Here is a 21057-nt window from a genome sequence, read left to right as displayed (position 1 = left end):
TATCCTGCCAGAGGGGTCTACCCTACGTGGTCCCTAAGCCTCCCTGGACAACACCAAAATAATCATTTAGAAAGTCTGGGTCTTGGGGCACCTGGGTGGCTCAGTGGGTTAAGCCTCTGCCTTCGGCTCAGGTCATGATCTCAGGTTCCTGGGATTGAGTCCCACATCTGGCTCTCTGCTCAGCAGGGAGCCTGCTTCCACCTCTCTCTCTCTCTGCCTGCCTCTGCCTACTTGTGATCTCTCTTTCTCTCTATCTGTCAAATAAATAAATAAAATCTTTAAAAAAAAGAAAAGAAAGAAAGAAAAAGAGAAAGAAAGTCTGGGTTTTACTGCTTGCTTGTCCTTACTATTCGGTAAGGTGGGGTAAGATAGGGAGTTTTAGTTTTTCTCGCTCTCTCTCTGTCTCTCTCTGCCTCTGTCTCTTTCCATCATCTTTTCACGGACCTTAATTTAAAGATTGGGAAACTGACGCCTGATACCTTATCCAGCATGACGTACAGCTGCTCCCTGGCTAAGCTCAGGGGCCCTTCCCCCATGAGCGCAGTTGCCTCCCTGCGCTGCGGCTTTCAGGTAGGGACGTTGGGTCGCTCAGTAGGTTGGGCGTCTGACTGGATTTTGGCTTTCGTCAAGATCTCAGGGCCCTGAGATGGAGCCCCTTGTCCTCGGGCTCTGTGCTCAACGGGGAGTCTGCTTCTCTCTCCGCCCCTCCCCTCCTTCACAGGCCTATTCTCTATCTCTCTAAAATAAATAAATAAGATCCTTTTTTTCTTTTTTTGAGTGTTTTCAAGTAGACGATCCTGCCCTGCCCCAGAGCACACATCAGTGGGCCCATTTCACAAAGACGTAAAACAAGGCACGGAGAGGTTCAGCGAACGGGTGCGGGGCAGAACTGGGATGCAGCCTCCTCTGGCTGTACGCCTCCGTACAGCTCTCCCCGCCTCACGCCCCCACCTCCACTCCCCCTTCCCCCACCCCCTGAGCTCATCCCCTTCTAGTTTGCATCCGACCACCGCCCACCCAGTCGCCGCCACCTCCTTCTGCCAAGCATCTCAGTTCCAGAGTCTGTCCCTCTCCCTCCAGGACTGGTTTTGTCCCTAAGAAACCACACTTTGCTCGGGAGCAGCTCCTCATACCTCCCCTGGTGACCCCCAACACCGCATTGGGCAAAAAGAGCATCGGCTTAGCGCTTGCAACTTGCTACAGCACTCTCCCGTCTACCGTGGGCTCTTCTGAGCAAGCCCACGGGATGCGCCGTGTCCTCCCTCTCACGTCATGCAGGAAAGGGGCACTCGGGCACTCAGGCTGTTTCCAGTTCCTGGTCAGCCTGCTGATGGGGACAGAATCAGGGGAGAACCCAGTGGATTTCCCGTCCTGCCCTCTAACTCTCGGTCCTACTACGCACATGTCCCATTCTTGCCAGGGATTGCTCTTCTTTCTCAAACAGGTATCAGGAATCACTTTAAAGAAGTGGAAGATCACTCAAAGTTCTAGAAATGTCAATTGGCCAACGATCGCAGGAGAATAAAACGCTGGGCCTGGAGACCATGGTGGACAGGCTCGTCCCAGGTCCGCTATTTACTGCGTATGACCGCGAATGGACGTCTTCTCACCCGTGGGATGACGTGGCAACCCTCAGAGCCCCCTGCCAGCCTCTAGCATCTCTCTTCTCATCTTCAGATCTGACCAGCAGAAAATGGGCAATTTCCCTGTACTTTGGAGAGACGCAGAAAGGAGCAGAGATGCGCACAGAAGGAGCATTTGGGGAAGGTCACCCCTGACCTAACCTTCTAGTTCTCCGTGAAACTGTCTCAACTGGCATGCCAGGTAGATGATTAAAACGTGAGCGGGCATTGTTCTGGCTGTTTTCACGATCCAGCCATTTAATCCAACCCCGCTGTGTGAAATGTATTCCTGTTTGCGTGGGGGAGGCCCATGGGTTTTTAATTCTTCTGTGGGAAACAAAGGCCCTCATTCACTAAACAGTAACTCAAGAGGGTCGTTTCTGCTCTTACCAGTCAAAAAATGTTGTCTGGCCACGAGATCTCATCATCGAACTCAAGAGGCAAAAGAAAGCTCTTTTTACACTGGGTCCCTTTCATATGTGGCAAAGCCCATGTTTGCATTTTCCTCTATGAATAAGGTCTCGGGTTTATTTTATAGAGAAATACATCAAGCCAGAGGTTTTAATGACAAGATAATGAGCAGAGGAGGGCTCTATTTGCTGCAAAAGGATTTGTGTTACAGAAAACAAAGTGACTTTGCCGTTTGTTTTTGGAAGAAAGACTTGGCAGCTCCCTTCAATAAGTAGTCGAGAGGTGACTTCACACACACATAGGACAGATTTCTATCCAATTTACCAAAGTTCCCAGGAAACACGCCCTTCATTCCCAGAGGAACGCCCAGATGACGTCTGATTTATGGCCGGCGAGTTGTGATACAAATTTATTCATAGGAGGCAAATATGTCATCTTCAAATGGCTCCTGGAAGATGCAAGGTGGAATTGCATTCCCAGTGAGGACCATAACGTGAAAGGTTTCCTGTCCGGCCCTTTGTCTTTGTGCCTTACCCGTCCATCCCCAGGCACCTGTAACCTGTATGGGGAGGGCTGATGGGTCCCCAAGGTACTGTGGGAAGGCGCGGACGGTCGGGTGGGAACAGCACCCCCGGAGACGTTAAACTTCCCCCCAAACTCGGACCCTGCCCCTCCACTGGCTTGCAGTCTTGTCAGAAAATCAGCTACCTGCATATTTGCCTGAAATACAATGAAGAATTTGATAAAGCCTTGAAAGAGGTCACAACAAATAATTACAAGAATTCCAAGGAGTAATCACAGCTGATTGGATCTTCCAGGAATGTTTAAAAAAAAAAAAAAAAAAGGGAGCCTGGAAGGATTTGGAGCAGCCTGACCCACAAGACCTTTCAGCAATGATGGAAATGTTCTCCATCTTCTCTGGACAGTACGGTCACCGCCAACCACACGGGACCGTTGAGCATTTGCAATGCGTCAAGAAAGACTGAAGACCCGTATTTTATCTTTTATTTAAGGGTCTTTTTTTAATCTTTAAATTTTTTAAATTTTTATCATGATAAAATACATATCATGTTAAAATTACCACCTAATTTTTTTTTAAGATTTTTCTTTATTTGACAGATGGAGAGAGATCACAAGTAGGCAGAGAGGCAGGCAGAGAGAGAGGAGGAAGCAGGCTCCCCGCTGAGCAGAGAGCCTAATGTGCAGCTAAATCCCAGGACCCTGAGATCACGACCTGAGCCAAAGGCAGAGGTTTAACCCACTGAGCCACCCAGGCGCCCCTTGAATTGTTTTTCAGTGCACAATTCAGCAGCACAAGGTACATTCACAACAAGGTGGGGTTATCATTTCTATCCATTTCTAGAAATGTTTTATCCCCCCAAACGGAAGCTTGGTACCTATTACACGTGATTCCCCACTCCCCTTTCCCTCCAGGTTAGCCCCGGGGTAACCTCTATTCTGCTCCCTGTTTCTGTAGGAATTGCCTGTTCTGGGTACTTCACAGAAATGGAACTGTATAATTTGGGTCCTTTTGTGTCTGGCTTATTTTACTTGGCAGAATGTTTTCAAGTTTCCTCCATGTGGTAGCATGTGGAGAATTCCCTTGCTTTTTAATGTTAACTACTATTCTATTGATGTCGATACCACATTTTGCTTATCTACTCATCTGTTGATATTTTACTTCATTTTAACGAATTTTAATTTTAATGGCCACGTGTGGCTGGTGGCTACCATATTGGACACTGTACATTTGCAGGATTTGGGCACGTCTATGTGTTGGCGTATACGTATGTGGGTGTGTGTCTGTGACAGAGGGAGAGAGAGAGAGAGAATGGGAGAGAGAAAGGGAGAGAGTGCCCCCACAGGCTTACACACACGAGGTTGAACGGACGGTGTTGGAAATAGGAGCCTTCGAAGGGAAGGAATTCTGGTAAGCACAGACTCGGGGGAAAAGCTAAGATCTGTAGAAAGGAGGAAGGCGCAGGCCACCAAAGCCTAAGATACGTTAGCAAAGGTAGAAAATGAGGCTAGAAAGAAGGGTTTAACCAGGTCAAAAATAGTCTTAAATGCAAGTCTAAACATTTGAATTATTTCAAAATGAATTGTTTTTATGTGAACCATTGCAACAATACCTACATCTTCAAATCCTTCGGACCCTCATTCCTGCTGTGATTTTATAAAGAATCAGTATCAAACGCGGGACAAATACCTACAGGACCTCACTGAAGGGAAAATACTGTGTATCGGAGTTTCAGGCTAGAAAGCAGATAAACCGGAGGGAAATTGTTAAAGTTGCCAGGGAACATATCCTCACCTCACAGGAGTCACTAGACACTCCCTTTACAGACAGGGCTCCCTTAAGGCACGAAACAGAGGATTTGATTTATTTAAAAAAAAAAAAAATGCGTTGACAACTTTTCTGGACCCTCACTGACGGCACCAAGTAAAGCTACCCCAGCGCACCTTTGCTCCTCGTAATGCGATGGCTGGTTGGTCTCCAGACTGACTGAAACCGGAGTCATGGAAAGATCTCGAGCTTTCCAGCTGAGCTCTGTTCCTTAAGAAAGTGAACTTCCCCGAAATGCAATTTCCTCATCTGTCAAATAGAAAAATTCAGAACAGTCTTGCCGATCGTTAGGTAAAGTGCCTTACCCCAAGGTGGGCGAGGCTGTAGGACACCAAGAAAAAAGGCAGATGGGGAGGGGCGAGAATCTTTGAAATTATATTGTTTACAAAACAACCAAAACCAGACACAAATGGACAAAATGTTTCCAGGATTCGGGGCGTCCTTCGGCATATGACTTAAGGTGGCAAAAAAACAACAGACCTCGTCAAAGTTTTATTGCCACCCTGAGCCTCCTGGGAGCCCTGTGATGTCTCCGTCCCAAGTCCCCATGTAGGGCTTCAATTCCACGAGCTGCCTGCTTCTTGGAGCTTCCGTCTCAGACATGCGAGGGCGAGGAGCAATCAGGCCAAGCAGAGCAGGAAGAATGCAAATGCAAAATTCAGATATGCCTGCTGGATGGGGCTCGGATGTCAGGAAGATTCGGGGTGCAGCTCCAGAGAGAAATGTGCTCTCCGCTGGATAAATGTGGAGACTGAGTCTCAGAGAGATTTTTGTTTTCCCTAGGATGATACAGAGAGAGTCCTGGATACAGCAGCAACCAGAGCTCAGATGCATGTCTGGTGAATGGGGAAGAAATGCGTGTTCCTGCTGCCTGGCTTAATTCTGCCTGGACCGGCCAAGGCCAGCACTCAGTAACTGGCCAATGGCAGGCACAGGAGAGGCTCCGGGACCTTGGAAGACCGTTTAGTGGTCCCACAAGAAGGGCTACTGAGGCGTATTTCTACAGACGCTAGAGACCGCATCATCCCGTTATTTTGCAGATGTGGAAACTGAGGCTCGGACACAGGAAGTGGCCACACGCAGGCAAAGCAGACTCAATTCCCACGCGACACTCTTCCTTCTGCTGCAGGAAAATGCAGAGCGGAGTCTCTCCTCCTTGCTGAGGTTCAGAACCACCCCTTGCATCTCTGTGTTGGGAGACCCTTCCGAGGTGCAGTGACAGTTGACCTTGAACAAGGCCAGGCTTAGAGGCACCAGCACTCTGCCCCTCCACCCAGCTGAAAATATACCTTTTGATTCCCCCAAAACTAATAGCCTACTGTTGACTGGCAGCCTTACCAATAACATAAGCCATCGACCAACACATATTTTGTATGTTATATGCATTCTCTACTGTATTCTTATACTAAAGTGAGCCCAAGAAAAGAAACTGTTATTAAGAAAATCATACAGGGGGTACCTGGGTGGCTCAGTTGGTTAAGCGTCCAACCCTTGATTTCAGCTCAGGTCATGATCTAGTTTGTGAGATCAAACCCTGCTTCAGGCGTAAGAATCTCTCTCTCTCTGTCCCCCACTTAAAAAAAAAAAAAAAAAAGAAAATCACAAGGAAGAGAAAATACCTTGATGTTACTGTACTGGAAAAAAACCATATAAGTGGACCCAGTTAGTTCAAGTCCATGTCATTCAAGGGTCAACTCCACTTTGAGTAAGAACAACTGAGAGTTCCTCCAGGAAACCTGGACCCTCTGCTCACATTTCCCAGACCCCTGACTCAGTGTTGGGGATACAACATACAGCCTTGACCCTGACTGGGGGCAGTGACAGCCCATGCTGATCATTAGCTGAAAACCAGTATATTCATGAAACTGACCCAGAGAAAGTGTGGGAAAATACAAAAATAGAGCAGTTTCTAAGGGTAACAACACTCCACTACCACCACTAGCAGATCACAAATCACAGTGTATGTGTGTGTGTATGTGTGTGCATGTGTGTGCGCGCATGTGTGTGTTTGTGTGTGCTGGCAATCACAGATTGCATTTGTATGATATTTTCTACATTTTAAAGCATTTTCATGTCGACTCTATCATTCACTCCATAGAACTCATTCAGATCTATGGAATTTGTAATATTCTTTTTTTTTCTCTTTTAATTCAACCCCAAATTGGTCCCATCTTTCATCATTCTCTGCCTTCATAGAATCTGCAGTTTCCATGCAAACTGAGTTGCCTAATACCTCTGTACCTTTGTTCTCTTCTGGCTTTCTGGAATGTCTTCCTTCAACAGTGTTTTCCCCTGAATACCTCCTTCTTATCTGGAAGATAAGTGCTACCTCCTCCAGGGAGTTCTCCCTCACGCTTGTCATCAGTCAGGTCTACACCCCCAGTTTCTCAAGGAAGGGATCCCACCGGACTCGCGCCTGTATCCGCCTTCCCTGGCACAGTGGTTGGCATCGAGCAGGTGTGCCATGGAGCTCTGACTGCCAAGGACAGTGAAGCCCAGAGAGGCCAAGTGATTTGCTTGGCCTCACAAAGTCAATTCACCCCAGCATTTGGATTAAAACCCATGTATCCTGACTCCCAGCCCAATGCAGCAACCGAGCAGGATGGAGGGTGTCATTCAAAACCAGGGTTCAACCTGCTTTGCAACTGGAGCGCACTTTAAGGGGAGTCCCTGCTTCTCGCTTGACCCTGGTGAGTCCTGAGCTCTCCCACAACCCCCTCTGCGGTGGGCCCCACAGCACACAGGGGTAGTATTTCCTCTCCCCTCTCCTTAGCAGAGTCTGGAAGCTCGTAAGTGACCGTGTCAGTCCTGCTGTATCAGTTTCTAGCTGCGCAGCGAAGGGTCACAAAGGATGTCTGGGGCACACTTTCATCCCAGGCTTCGGTTTTATTTTGTTTCCTTCCTCATTCCCAGTAGCCTTTCCAGTGCCCTGTCATAAAAGTTGCAGGGCTTTTAGAATTATTTATAATCTCATTTGAAGTCTAAGTGAACTTTTAAAAGCCTCTGATTTCTTCACTGTGTTTATTTAGGCACAGGTAATATTATAATTCGCAATGATGCGTTTGAAAGTAATTGTCTTGTAAAATTTTGTCTGATGAATCCTAATGGGTTATTGGGCTACTTGAAGTGAAAATCATTTTGGTTGAGTCACAATGTTGTGATGTTCTTCAAGCCACTCACAATGGATATATATAACACATGTGTGAAGCCTCGGGCAGTTGGTGCTAGTGGGTCCTGGAGGGGCTAATGGGTGAGCCCTGCTTCCCTCTGGGAGCTTGAGGTAGAAAGGGAGCCGCACAGGACAAGCCGACTCTGAGAAGCACAGAGGAGTTATAATAAGCTGGACTGGAAGAAGTAGGGCCGAGTGAAATTCTGAAGTTCCATTAAACTTGGTGAGAGGAAGATAGTGCAGAAGATGAGAGAGTTCCTAGGCAGGGGTTGGATCTCACGTGCCACAGGGCTGGGTGGGACCTGGCAAAGAGGAAAAGTGATTCGTCCAGGAAAGTCATTGGTGACAGAAAGGAGAAATCCAAAGCAAAGACCAGAGGAAAGGGAGGGGAAGGTTTTCAAGGCTAAAGAGACCAAATGACACCTTTCTGTCCTCTCCTTTGTCCCATAAAGTGGAACACAAGCATTGCAAACAAAGTCATTGCTTGGTCCCTGGTCCTCCTCTTCCTCAAGCAGGGTGGATTTTCCGTAAGGTTAACAAACTTTCAGCTTCAGGGTCCCCAGTCCACTGACTCCTTTTAGGGATGTAGTAATTGTAGTAATGGGCTCATTTGATTTTATAAAACTTGCCAGTAAGTTATTCTAGCAGTGACTGGTCAAGAACAAGGTCTCTCTCCCTGACTCCCCCTGGTTCTCTCTCCCCTATGGCTGGGTGGCATTACGGCGACCAGGCTAAAGAGAAATTGACATGAAATACTGCGTCCACAAATACAGGCTAAAACCAACATCACACCACTGCAGCAGGGATACTGATGACCAACGTGCTAATGAAAGCTGTCAGTTCAAAGGATATTTAAGTTTCATCACTGCATGAGAGTGCCTTGAAATCTTACCAGCTCATCTGCAAAAGAAACTTGGTGGAGGGTCTTTCAGAATTTATAGTAGTGAAACAGACACTTTCCAAAGTCTAAATCATTTTTTTAAAAGCAGGATGATCCATTCTGTGCTAGAGAATGTCTCCCTCTAGACAATGATATTACAAACTGTTGTTGTATGAAAAGGCAACCAAAAAAAAAAAAAAAAAGTAGAAAACAGCATTCAAAAAAACCAAAAAAAAAAAAAAAGTAGAAAACGGCATTCCCTGGTATCATTTGCGCCTCTGTAATAAAACAATCCTGAATTTTCTGGGGCAATTGGGTGGCTCAGTCGGTTGGGCATCCAACTCCTGGTTTGGGCTCAGGTTGTGGTCTCAGGGTGCTGAGTCAGGATTCCAGTCCTGAGTCATCCCGCTCAGGGGGGAATCTGTTTATCTCCTTCTCCCTCTCCCTCTGCCCCTCCTCCCACCTGTGTGTGTGTGCATGCATGGGCGTGCTCTCTCTCTTTCTAATAAATAAAGCTATTAAAGAACTATCATGAGTTTCCTGAGATTTATGATAATTAGGGTGTTCAGCATTTTTGCTGTGATTTTATTTTGTGATTTCTTTTATCCCAAATAAATATTTCTTTTTGTATCAATGCTGTTTTTATAATTTTGTAAAGAGGATTCCAAAAATTGAATAAACCTCAATCCGCCTTGCCCCTGCTCTGTCCCCACCCCCTACCAAGGATCATACCAACCCTGCCATGAGGGTTCGGTTCCTGGCACACACATGCACACACACACACGCACACGCACACACACATACACACCCTCTCCCGCCTTCTGGAAACTTTGAACCATGGGGGTCTCTACCCTGTGGCTCCCACGGAGATAGGCCCAAGTTAGTCACAGTGTTTCTGACCCCAGTGTTTCTTTCCCAGCGTGAATATCCTAGGGTCGTGGTTCCAAACGGCCCCGCTAGAAGTGCCTGTAAGGAGGTCAAGTTCTTAGTGGGATGGGCCGACAGAGCTACAGTCCTCAGCTGTAAGCTCCTTAGTGGATGGAGTACAGAGGTGGGAACTGAGGCCCCAATTAGGAGTATGAGGACAGGTTTCTGCAGCTTCCCAGACCCTGGATCAGGTGCCCAAAACTCAGATGGGATAAAACATGGCCCTGCCCTAGAGAAGCAGATATTCTAGCAAGCAGTGAGTAGGAGAGTGGCCTTAATATAATGTGAAAGGGCTTTAGAATCCAGATCCCCTGCCTCCAAAGCCAAGACCAGGAAGTGTTCATGATGAAAGACGCAAGGACCAATCTGGGTACCAGCTGGTTCACTACTAAGTCAAACAAAGAAGAGTGTGGAGTGTCTAACGACCCATCACTGGACCTGCCACTGTTGGATCTTCAAAAGTCTCTGTCCCTATGGGGACTTTTTTTTTTTTTAAATGAACATTGTATGAGACTTCTTACATGCCAGGAATTGTCCCAAGAAATCTACATAAATCAACTAATTTAATCCTCTTAATAATACTGGAGTTCGATCGTGTTAGCCCCCCTTGCAGATGGAGAAACGGAAACCTGGACAGACTGAGATTTACCTGGGATCCCAGAGGCAGGGAGAGGCAGAGCGACTCCACGGGGAGCCGGCGATTCCCCCGTTAAGCTTGGTGCAGACTCTAATCTGATTCTAAGAGAAGCCACGCTGGGCCCTCCCCACCCAGATCAGAGTTCAGGAGGATCAGTGGAAGCCGGGAGAGATCAGGTGGAAGGGGGCCGGGAGGGGCTGGACTCCCGAGGAAACTCCAGCTGCACGGGGAGGTCCTGGGCGGGGGCAGGAAGTCTCACGGGGAATGTGAGCCTGCAAGTCACAGGACTTAGCTGCACCCGGGCTTCCGCATCTATGAAAGGGGACAAAGTCCCTTGGTGACAGCCATGAAGTGCCCAGGTAAGAATCAACCCCATTTCACATTAGAAAGGCCTTTGCAAAGAGGAGAAAGCAGGGCTGGGGGCGGGGTGGGGCCAGGGGTCTTCAAACAGGAAGAAAAAAAGAAAAAGCAGAATTTCAGCCAAGAGATGCTCTTCTCTTGGGTTCTGCTTCTGCCCAGGATATTTAATAGCTGCTTCAAGTAAACACATTTCTGGGTATGAGGATTTGCGCTCTAGATTCAGCAATGACCAATTTGCGCCCTCATTGAACAGCTCTTGAAAAAGACGAAGCCACACGCAGACTCTCCTGGTTTCTTTGTGGGAAGATTTTAAAGATGGGTGGGTCAGGACCACAGGCTGTGGACTGTGCTAGTCCAGGCCTCGGGGGCTGGCCTTGTGCGGCCCTCCCCTCCCCAGGCACCCCGTGCTCACCAACCCCGCAAAATTTACCAGGATCCATGGTGGAGTGTTTGTCTTCAACAGAACACGCTCTTTCAAGGTGCACATACCACTTAATTTCATATGGCCTGAGTCATGATTTATAGCTCCAAAAAAGAATCAAAAGACTTCATGAAAACGGTGAAAAACATCACCTTTGGCTTCTGTGGTGCTGGCTTTTCTCTCTCACCTGGGGCCCCAAGACCTGAGAGGCAAGAAAAGCAGGCAGACCCCACACACATGCCCGCTAGCCATTCCCGCTGGGTCCCAAGGACTGGGAAGGGGGTGGAGGTCAGGGCTTTGGGGCAGTTCTGTAGCCCCGTTAGCTACAGAAACTTCCCTCTCTTCCTCGGGTCTGAGGTGTTCCTGGGTCTCCTGGCAGATTCGGTGTCATAAAGCATTCTTGGCACTTGTGAAGCCTCTTTCCCATTCTTGTCCCTGGTCCTGAGTCACAGGTCTTCCTTCTGAAGGAAGCCTCCCCTCCCTGCTCATGAGGTGGGATTATGGGGGACACCCATAGGAGAGCCCTCCTCACCCTGCATTCAAGCCATTCCCTGCACTGCTCAGATCGTCCACTCCTTGCTTGTCCGTCTCTCCCCGCTAGACTGCGTCCCCTGAAAGCAGAGACTGTCCTGAGCATCTCTGCTGCCCCAGAGTGAGCATGGGGCCTGACACAGCTGACTGGCCTGAGCCCCCCTGTGCCGGGGTTGGTTTGTGCCCTCTAAAAAAATACGTTGAAGTCTCACCGCCCCCAGCACCTCAGAATACAACCTTATTTGGATGTAGAGTCATCGCAGAAGTGACTAGTTAAGACGAGGTTATACTGGTGTGAAGTCGATGCCTAATCCAATGGGACAGCTGTCCTTACCAGAAGAGGAAATTTGGGCCACAGACAGAGCGAAAGCACAGGGTTTCAGGGAAAACACTGTGTGAAGACAAAGGCGGTGACACATCTCTAAACCAAGGAATACTAAGGACCGCCTGCCATCAAGAGCAGCTGGGAGAGAGCTTCCCCAAGAGCCTTGGAGACGGTACATGGTCATGCCGCCATCTTGATTTCAGACTCGCAGCCTCCAGGAGTGGGAGGAATAAATATCCACGGTTGGAAGCCCTGCAGTCTGAGGCACTTTGTTGTGACAGTCCTAGGACATTGGTCCATGCCCCAGCTCTTTCCCTGAAACACAGCCTTCTCTCAGAACGACTTCATTTCTTGACTCCTTTCTGCTACTGGGGGCCTCTCTCTCATTCATTTTTACTGCATAAGCCAGGCCGTGAGAAGGGTAAAGGGGATTGGCATCTGCTTGGTGCTATTTAATGGAATTGTCTTTTTTTTTTTTTTAATCCTACAGTATTTCAAGTGGCATTGAGGACGCTATCAGAACTCGAATCCCACAAGAGGCTATTTTCAGTGACTGAAAGACCTGGAGAGTAGGTATCCAGCAACCGCCAAAGCCTGAGTCTGAGTGACCGGGAGCAAGGACAGAGCCTTTCTCCTCACCTCCCAGGAGCATTTCCCCGTCTCCCATGGCAGATTGGCGCCAGGGAGCGAAAACCCCCCGGTGCTGAGGTGACAGGAAGCCGGGTGGCATAATCTGTCCTCCTCCCCACAAAAGACAGGAAATCCAGAGCTGAAGGTTGAAACTCTGACCTCAGCTCACCCCTGCATTGTGTCGGACCCAGGATGAAAGAAAGGGCTGCACAAAGACCTCTAAAGAAAGCGACGGGGGACTGGCCTCCATGGTGAGGGAGGAAGACACCGTCTCAGGCCAACCCACCCGCCTCCAAAGGCTGGATGGACTCATCCAAAGTTTCCAAGAGCAGCTCAACCCTGCGCCTCCAAGGTCCCGGGATGGGGGTGCACCCGAGGCTCCACAGAGAATGCCCGGGGCTGCCTCTCACAGACCAGGCTCCTGGAGCACACAGGACAGGCTCCCCACTCACACCCGGAGTGCCCGGAGCCAGAGCCTCTGGAGACCCGCATCCTCGCCTGGGCTCTGCCACACCTCTGCTGGGCTGACCTCAGTTTCTCCACTCATAAAGTGGGAATAACCTCTGCCCTCCCCTGGGGTGATTATGCAAATCAAGTGAGCTACAGGATGACAATGGTCCCTTGGATTCCCGGTGCTTTACAGTTTACATACCCTTTGAAGCCCTTTATTTCCTTTAATCTTCTCACAACTTCGTGAGATTAGAATTATCACTGCCTGGTCCTTTCAGGGATGAGGTCACTGACCTGAGAGAGCTCACAGGACCCCAAGGCTGAGCGCAGAGGGAGAGCCTGCTGCAAGCCTCCGTGCTCCCGGAGTGCTCCCCAAGACGGCAGGCACACCTGGGTGAGCTGAGAACCGCGAGGCGGGGGCGGGATCCTCAAGTCTGGCCTGTGTCTGCTCGGATTTATTCTGGCATTTCTTAGCTAGACTGACTTGGTTGTTTGGGTTTTTTTTTTTTTAATATTTTTTTTATTTATCTATTTGAGAGAGAGTGTGTGTGTGTGTGTAAGAGAGAGAGAGAGCACAAGCAGGGGGAGAGGCAGAGGGAGAGGAAGACGCAGACTCCCCGCTGAGCAGGGAGCCGGATGCCTGAGCCCAAGGCAGATGCTTAACCGGCTGAGCCACCAGGGCACCCCCCAATTCCAGAATTTTTTATCACCTCAAACAGAAACTCCGTGCCCCTTAAGCAATAACTTCCTAATGCCCTGTTCCCCCAGTCCCTGGTACCGCACGGACTCTGCGTGCATTTACTCTAGGTGCTTCTATCGGCTTCATGTCAGTGGAATCACACAGAACTTTTCCCTTGGTGTCTGGCTTATTTCTCTTGGCGTGATGTTTTCAAGGTTCATCCCCGTTGTAGTAGGTGACAGGATTTCACTCCTTTTAAAGACGGAATAATGTCCCATTATACATACATATAACCACACTTAGTTTATCCGTTCATCTGTTGATGGATTTTTGGGTTGTTTCTACCTCTGGCTATTGTGAATAATGCTGTGGACATAGGCGAGCAAATATGGTTTTGAGTCCCTGCTTTCCATTCTTTTGGGTGTCTACCTACAGGTGGAATCTTGAGTCAGATGGCAATTCGATGATTAACTTCTTGAAGGTAGTCATAGTTCTCCACAGTGACTGTACCATTGTACCTTCCCTTCAGCAATGCACGAGGGTTCTAATTTCTCCACATCCTCACCAGCACTGTTCCCTGTGTTTGTTTTGTCATAATAACCATCCCATTGGGTAAGAAGTGGTATCTCACTGTGGTTTTCATTTGCATTTCCCTAAGGATCGGGAATGTTGAGCATCCCTTTATCTGCTTATTGGTCATTTGTTTTTTGTTTTGTTTTTAGAGATTTATTTCTTTGAGAGAAAGAGCAGGCACAGAGGAAGAGGGAGAAGCAGACTCCCTGCTGAGCAAGGAGCCCCATGCGGGACTCAATCCCAGGACCTTGGGATCATGACCCCAGGCAAAAGCAGACGCTTAACCACTGAGCCACCCAGGCGCCCCTGTTTATTGCCCACTTGCATACCTCTTTGGAGATGTGTCTGTTCAAGACCTTTCCCCATTTTAAATTGGGGCCTTTGGTTTTGGAGACCTTGGGATTTTTAAAAGCTTCTAGATGTTTCTCATGTCTAACTAGGGATGAAAACCACAGTAAGACCGCAGAGCACAAGCTGTGGGGACAGGCACCCCCCAGCCTCTTCACTAGAGCAGAATGGGGGGGCACGTGCAGAGTTGTCGTACTACCTAGAACCTTGGGGCTGCACCATTCGAGAACCTCAGGGACAGTGCAGGAGCTCACAGCGGTGGGGGCAGAATGTGGGAGCGCTCTCTGTCCTTTCATTCCCTGAACAGTGATACGCTCTTGTCCTAAACAGAAAGTCTTGCTCTGCCCCAAACTTCTTATCCCCGTTCAGACTCAGTCAGTGAGCTCCGGGCTAGACACATTTAGGAACGGCAGGACAGGTTGGGTCTTTTCATTTTTGAGGAATCCTACGTGCCGACCCCATCATACCTGCAGCGATCAACTTCTTGGTTAGTGGCTACGCATTCCGGATTTTTTCAAATCCTTAAAGCCAGCTCGCAATTTTTTGTGGATCCTTTTTCCTCCAAAGGAGAGGAAATGGAGTTGAGGGTAGAGAGAAAAACATGGCTTAATGGACTGTGTTCCTAAGATTGAACAGTCCCTTCCTGCTATAAAGGACAAAATTGGGTTACAGGTGATAGAATTTTCCTTTCGGTTGTCTCTGGTGAAGGCAGCTTACACATAAGCACTGAATCTCTAGAAAGGCGAAGCATCACCCCTCAAATTGCTCTCCTTCTCCAAGAGGCTCAGTGGGGGATAGACATGGCTTGTCACTCTTCCAAGGACACCTCAATCTTTGGCTCGGGAACAACATGGATGTATGATTCTAACTCAGAGCTTCTTTCCAGAGTTTAAATAGTTTCCCATGAGTGCTCGGGCAGCATTTTGAGTAGGGAAGGCTGAACCTTGAGACTGAAGTCCAAATTCACAACCTGCTTCCACCACCTTCTACATGTGTAAATTTAAGTCTTAGTTTCTCTTTACCTGTTAAGTGTGGATAATGATACCATCCCTGTTGGTTTATTGTGAAGCTTTGGAAACTACATAGGGCTACAGAAAGGCAAAGGACCAAGGGAATAGGAATAAAAATACACCTGACATGTAGGTTTAGAGAGAAGGGAAAGAGTAGATCCATGTATACAGGAGGTTTTCTGAGGCTATACAGATGACAATGTATACGCTTTAAGGCCTTTCAAACTGTTCCAAATAAATTCTGTGAACACCAAACACAAGAGAGGTTTCAGTGAATTCCAACAAATGGGTGTCACAGAAGGCTTTGTGGAAGAGACAGCCTTTGAGCTGAGTCTTGAAAAATGGGTAAAATTGAGAAAGGAACAACTGGTGACAGGGCTGCTTCCGGATAGTGGGAACAACAAGAGGACAAGCACCAGGTCGGGGGAGTATCTGGATCCCCACTGGATCCCACGAATGTTGTATTTCTGATTCTTATAACATATTCTTGCTTATTTGTTTAAAGAATTGTGAACACAGATAGCAACCATGTAAAACCATGTAACTGCAGTATTCAGTTCTTTTTTTTTTTTTTTTAGATTTGATCTATTTATTTGTCAGAGAGATGGAGCGCAAGCACAAGCAGGGGGAGCAGCTGGCAAAGGGAGAAGCAGGCTCCCCGCTGAGCAAGGAGCCTGATGTGGGGGCTCTATCCCAGGACTGTGGGATCATGACCTGAACCAAAAGCAGATGCTTAACCAACCAAGCCACCCAATCGTCCCAGTTCTTTTCAGTTTTTCCGTTTTTCAGTTCTAGGTACTCTATTCCAGGGCTGCCAATACAATTGTTCAGGCTGTGCCGTGCCCAAGAGATGCCTTACCAAGGGGGGAAAGAAGGGGCAGCTCATTCCGTTTGCCAAGCCGTGCATGCCAGGTGGGGCCACACCTGCCTGGGGTGGAGAGGAAGACTTCTCGTACTTCATGCAAAGATGACACCTAGGCTATTGGTGACACCGCAGGTCAGAAGAAATGAGGAATCTATCGTATTCAAAACTTTTCAGATTCTAAGTGTCTGCTGAGATCCCAAGATTGGTTCGCTTTGGGTAAGACGAAAAAGGGTAAAAGTGCACTCTCAATCCAGTGGCCCCTGGGTTTTGTGTGGACACAGCCTAAGTGCTTTAAATCATCGATCTTGTTTTAGTTTGGGGCCCCAACAATGTCAAGCTAAAAAGGATACACCAAGTCCCCAGATTCGCAGAAATTCTTTCTTCTACCCATGTCAGATATGTAATGATCAGAAATCTTCCAAGGATTGGAACTAGAAAAGCCCTGAGGTATAACACAATCCAACGTCCTCATCTTACAGGTAGAGATAGAGAAACCCATCCACTCACTCATCCATTCATCAGTCGTTGCTTCGCTGCCAGGGGCAAAACCCGTTCTGGCTTCTGCTGGTGCCTAACACGCAAAGCCGACAGCCCCTCGTCCCTAGTAAGACAGATAAGGCCCAAATATAATTATTTATAATACAGAATGAGAAGTTATCAATGACCTACCAAACATACAAAGCAAGCAGACACATTCATAGGAGCTTATGTGTATATGGAAAAATCTAGAAAAATGCACACTGAGATTTTAATAGTCCTCTCCGAAAGGTAGGTCACTGGAGATATTTTTCTTTTTCCCTTCATTGTCCGTTTTCTCCCCACAGTGGCTGTGCTAGGGAAGGAGGGGTTGTTGTCACCTTTCAAGCTTGTGGGGTTATGGGGAGAGGCCGGGGGTGGTTAGAGGCAGAGGAGCAAACTTTCTACGAAGGAGAGCATGAAGGTTTCGTGAAGAAGATGCCCTCAAGCTGGGCCCTGGAAGACAGGTGAGCTTCTGGCCTGTAAGACTGGGGAGATGGGAGCTCAGAAGGGGGAAAGCATAAGATCAGCAAGGCTTGAGGAGCAAGAAACTTCAAGAGGCGGCCTTGCCGAGCCAAGAACCAGGCCCCCAAAGGCCCATGCCGGCCCTCTCCCCACCGTGCGGAGGAGCGGTCGGTAGGCCCCCTCGGGAGCAGGCATGACGGGTACGAGTCACTGAGGCCCACAAGCACCCCCAGGGCCACTTCGCATGGGTTGAATCCAGCTATGTAGTTTGCTCCCTAATCATGTCCTTCTCCTTCTCAGACATCTTGGCTGCACCTTGAGGCAGTCCTTAGGCCCAACCCATCCAACTCAGCTGGGGTTCCAGGACCCATTTGTGCCCTAAACATGCCCTGCACGTCCCTGTACCTCAGTGCAGCCCCATGCACCTCCACGCAGCTCCACGCTGCTCCGTGCGCCTGCAGGTGGCTCCGTGCAGCTCCACGTGGCTCCAAGCGTTTCCATGCACCTGCGTGCGGCTCCATGCGGCTCCATGCAGCTCCGCTCAGGCTGCCCCCTCAACCTATAAGCCCCTCTTGTCCTCCTGCCCCAGGCCAATCCTTACCCATCCCTCAAGGTCAACGTGTATCTCATCCTGCCGTGGGAAGGCTCCCCTGTGTTCCCACACCGCTTCCCACAACCTCTTCTCTGGCGATTATCCGTGTTCACCTTTCACCTCCCTTCCTGGGTGAAGGTCAGAGTCAACGGCAGCCTTAACTCTTCTCCGTCTTCCCTCTGTCTCAGCCACAGGCCTACACTCCCTCCCTGCAAGGACAGACAGAAAGCATCTGTGTACACCTGGCTGCTAAGCTCCACCAAGTGGGGGCCAGCGTTACGTGGCTTGGAAGACTTTGGGAAGCCGAGCGTTCTGTCCAACCCGCCAGTTTTAATTCAAAGAAATCAAAGCAACATTGCGTCTCCACTCCAGAATGTATTCTGACCACATAGTGGAGTATCACTTTATACGTGGGTGGGGAGCAGAGCATGCTGGGAGCTCCACGTCCGAGGAGAGAGCCACTCCCCACCCAGATAGCTTTATGGGTCGACTCTCCCAGGGCCCTCCCCACCTTGGCTTTATAATAAGGGGACCATCTGCGGACTGAAGAGTCCCCAGAACCGCACTCTTTCCCAAGCTCCAGGCCCTTTGTCCCTTTCCTTAATAAGATGCACATGTCATTAACATAACAGACCCTCTTTCCTTCAGGAGGCCCAGGACCGGGTTGGATCTTCAGCTGGGCACTTGTGCCCCTCAAACAACATTCTCAAACTCTCTAAGCCGTTGTTTGCTGCAAGGTAATGGCAGGCTTTCTTCCCAAAATGGAAATAGAGGTGAATGCCTCTTTTAAAGGTCGCCCAAAGGTCTACTAGACTTCCCGTCCTGGTCTTTTAGTGCAAGAACACACATACACAGCCTGACGAATGCGATTCCACTACCCCCCACCCTGACAGACATGGCCCACATGATTTCACGAGGGCTGATATAAGGAAAACCTGCACCACAGGAAGTAATTAATTTCATGGACCAGGTTTGTGGCAAAATCATCACAGGGTCCTTGACTCAGAGAACGAAGGTCCAAGTCCATTTGTAGATGCCTGAACTTGCAGCTTCTCTGACGACACGGAGCCCCTAGCTGCAGACCTCAGGAGGATCTGATTCCGCGTGTGCCCTGCTTGTCTCCGCGACCAGCTCACCCCCAAGAGCTTCAGCCTGGGATGGTTTGATAATTTAAAAATTGCTCCTTCTGGTCCCTTGCAAAGATCTGAAGAATGAAGGAGACTGAAGGGGGCGCAGCCAGAAGACTAGAGCTAGGGTTATGGTCAAGCCTCCAACTGCTGTCATCATCATGACCTAGAAGGAACTCCAGGGCTTGGGAGAAGTGGGGTGGGCAGACCAGCACCATGTTGGTCCCTGGCATCTGGGTGGGACCTACCACCCTCACACTCATTGTCCCCTATGGGGCTGACCGAGATCTCTCCTTTAGTGTGGCCTCAGAGAGACTTGTTCCCAGTCACCTGATGGTGTTTCCAGAGCTCAAATCCAAGACAATGTCCATTCCAGCCCCTCCTTGCTTGCCTTGGACCCTGCAGCGCCGGTGGCAGCCTGGCAGGGCCGTGCGGTGGGAGCTCCAGCCTTGTCCCCATCCTTCTGCGGGGAGCCTTGTACAGCTGGCCAAACTGCAGGGAGAAAAAGCAGGTCCTGAAGAGACAGAAGAGGAGGGGACCGTCCGCCCCTCACTCGCCCGTGTCGGAGTGTTTACCAGGACACGGACTTTCCGTTTTAAAACTGGGACAGGTGCAGGCAAACTGGGACAAATCAGTCACCCTAGGTAAAGAGGGAAAAAGAAACCACCTCCCTGAAGAAGGACTTGTCCCCCTCAAATGCACACGCCGTGGGGAGAGCCCTTGAATGGCAGCGAACATCGTAATAAGCTTTTTATGGCAGTTTCCACTCCAATTATCCAGCCCTCAGCATCCAGGCCTCCGATGAAGCCAGGGCTTAATTTGCACTTGAGCTAAATGTTGTTTCTTTGCTTCAACATTTTCACATTGTGGTTCATCGCTGTGGGCAAGACAAAAGTCCTCCGGTGGTCGCCTGGCCAGCAGATCCTGTGGTCACACCCGACGCGGCAGCCCGCACACACAGTTGGCCAAAGACGACAGAGGCTCGAGCTGTGGGGACAAATTGATGTGTGCACATTTATTACCCGAGGAATTTCCAAGGGAGGTAACACTCCAGGAGAAATCATCTCCCAGAAGTGTCAAAGGAAATGTATCCACAGCCGTCCCGGAAGCTTACAGTTAAAGACATCCAAGAAACCCTCCAACTTCATTTTTTTTTTTTTAAAGATTTTATTTATTTATTTATTTGACAGAGAGAAATTACAAGTACACTGAGAGGCAGACAGAGAGAGAGAGAGAGAAGGAAGCAGGCTCCCTGCTGAGCAGAGAGCCCGATGCGGGACTCGATCCCAGGACCCTGGGATCATGACCTGAGCCGAAGGCAGCGGCTTAACCCACTGAGCCACCCAGGCGCCCCCAACTTCACTTTTTTAATGAGATGTTTAGGGGAGGGGGTTTCTGATATAAAGATGATTTACCCTCCAGACAGACTCTGAAATATTAGTTTGGCAAATTCAGGAGGAGGATCAACTCAGGATGGGAAAGATTTACTCCCAAACCGAAAGGCAATCAAACCATTTCCGGCAGTAAACTCTGGTCTCAACCTTGCTCTCTTCACCAACGAAATGCTTCCAACGACAGCTCCCGCACTGTCATATCTCTAGTCTCTGGTATAAATTCTCTGTTCTTCTTGGCTTTGAGCCAAAGAAAAGTGGCTAAACCAACCCCAGCAAAAAACTCAAGATGTTAGATGTTTGTTATCATATTCTGTTCTCACTGGAGTAACCCAGTGAAAAATTGAATGTACCAGAGTTTTCTCTAGTTCCAGGTGAGACAAGCCTTTGTACCCGGTTCTTCAGCACAAATTGAGAATCTCCAGCTGGTTTTGAACCACCAGTCAAGTCTTTTTAACAAACATTACGGAGCCGATATTATGAGCAAAGCCCTGTTCTCGGTACGGTGTCACAATCAGAGGTATGCCTTCTTAGGAAGTAAAGGCATTGCTAAGGACATTTACTACCTGGAGGGAACCCACTTATAAGTGATTCCACGGGCACCAGGATGGCTCAGTCGGTTAAGCGTCCCACGCCATTTCAGCTCAGGTCCTAATCTCAGGGTTATGAGTTCAAGTCCCACATCGGGCTCCATGCTGGGTGTGGAGACTGCTTTTAAAAAAAAAGAAAGAAAGAAAGAAAGAAAGAAAGAAAGAAAGAAAGAAAGAAAGAGACTCCAGAA

Source organism: Mustela nigripes, chromosome 7 (genome assembly GCF_022355385.1).
Source record: "Mustela nigripes isolate SB6536 chromosome 7, MUSNIG.SB6536, whole genome shotgun sequence".
NCBI lineage: Eukaryota > Metazoa > Chordata > Mammalia > Carnivora > Mustelidae > Mustela > Mustela nigripes.
Note: the sequence above shows the minus strand (reverse complement) of the source record.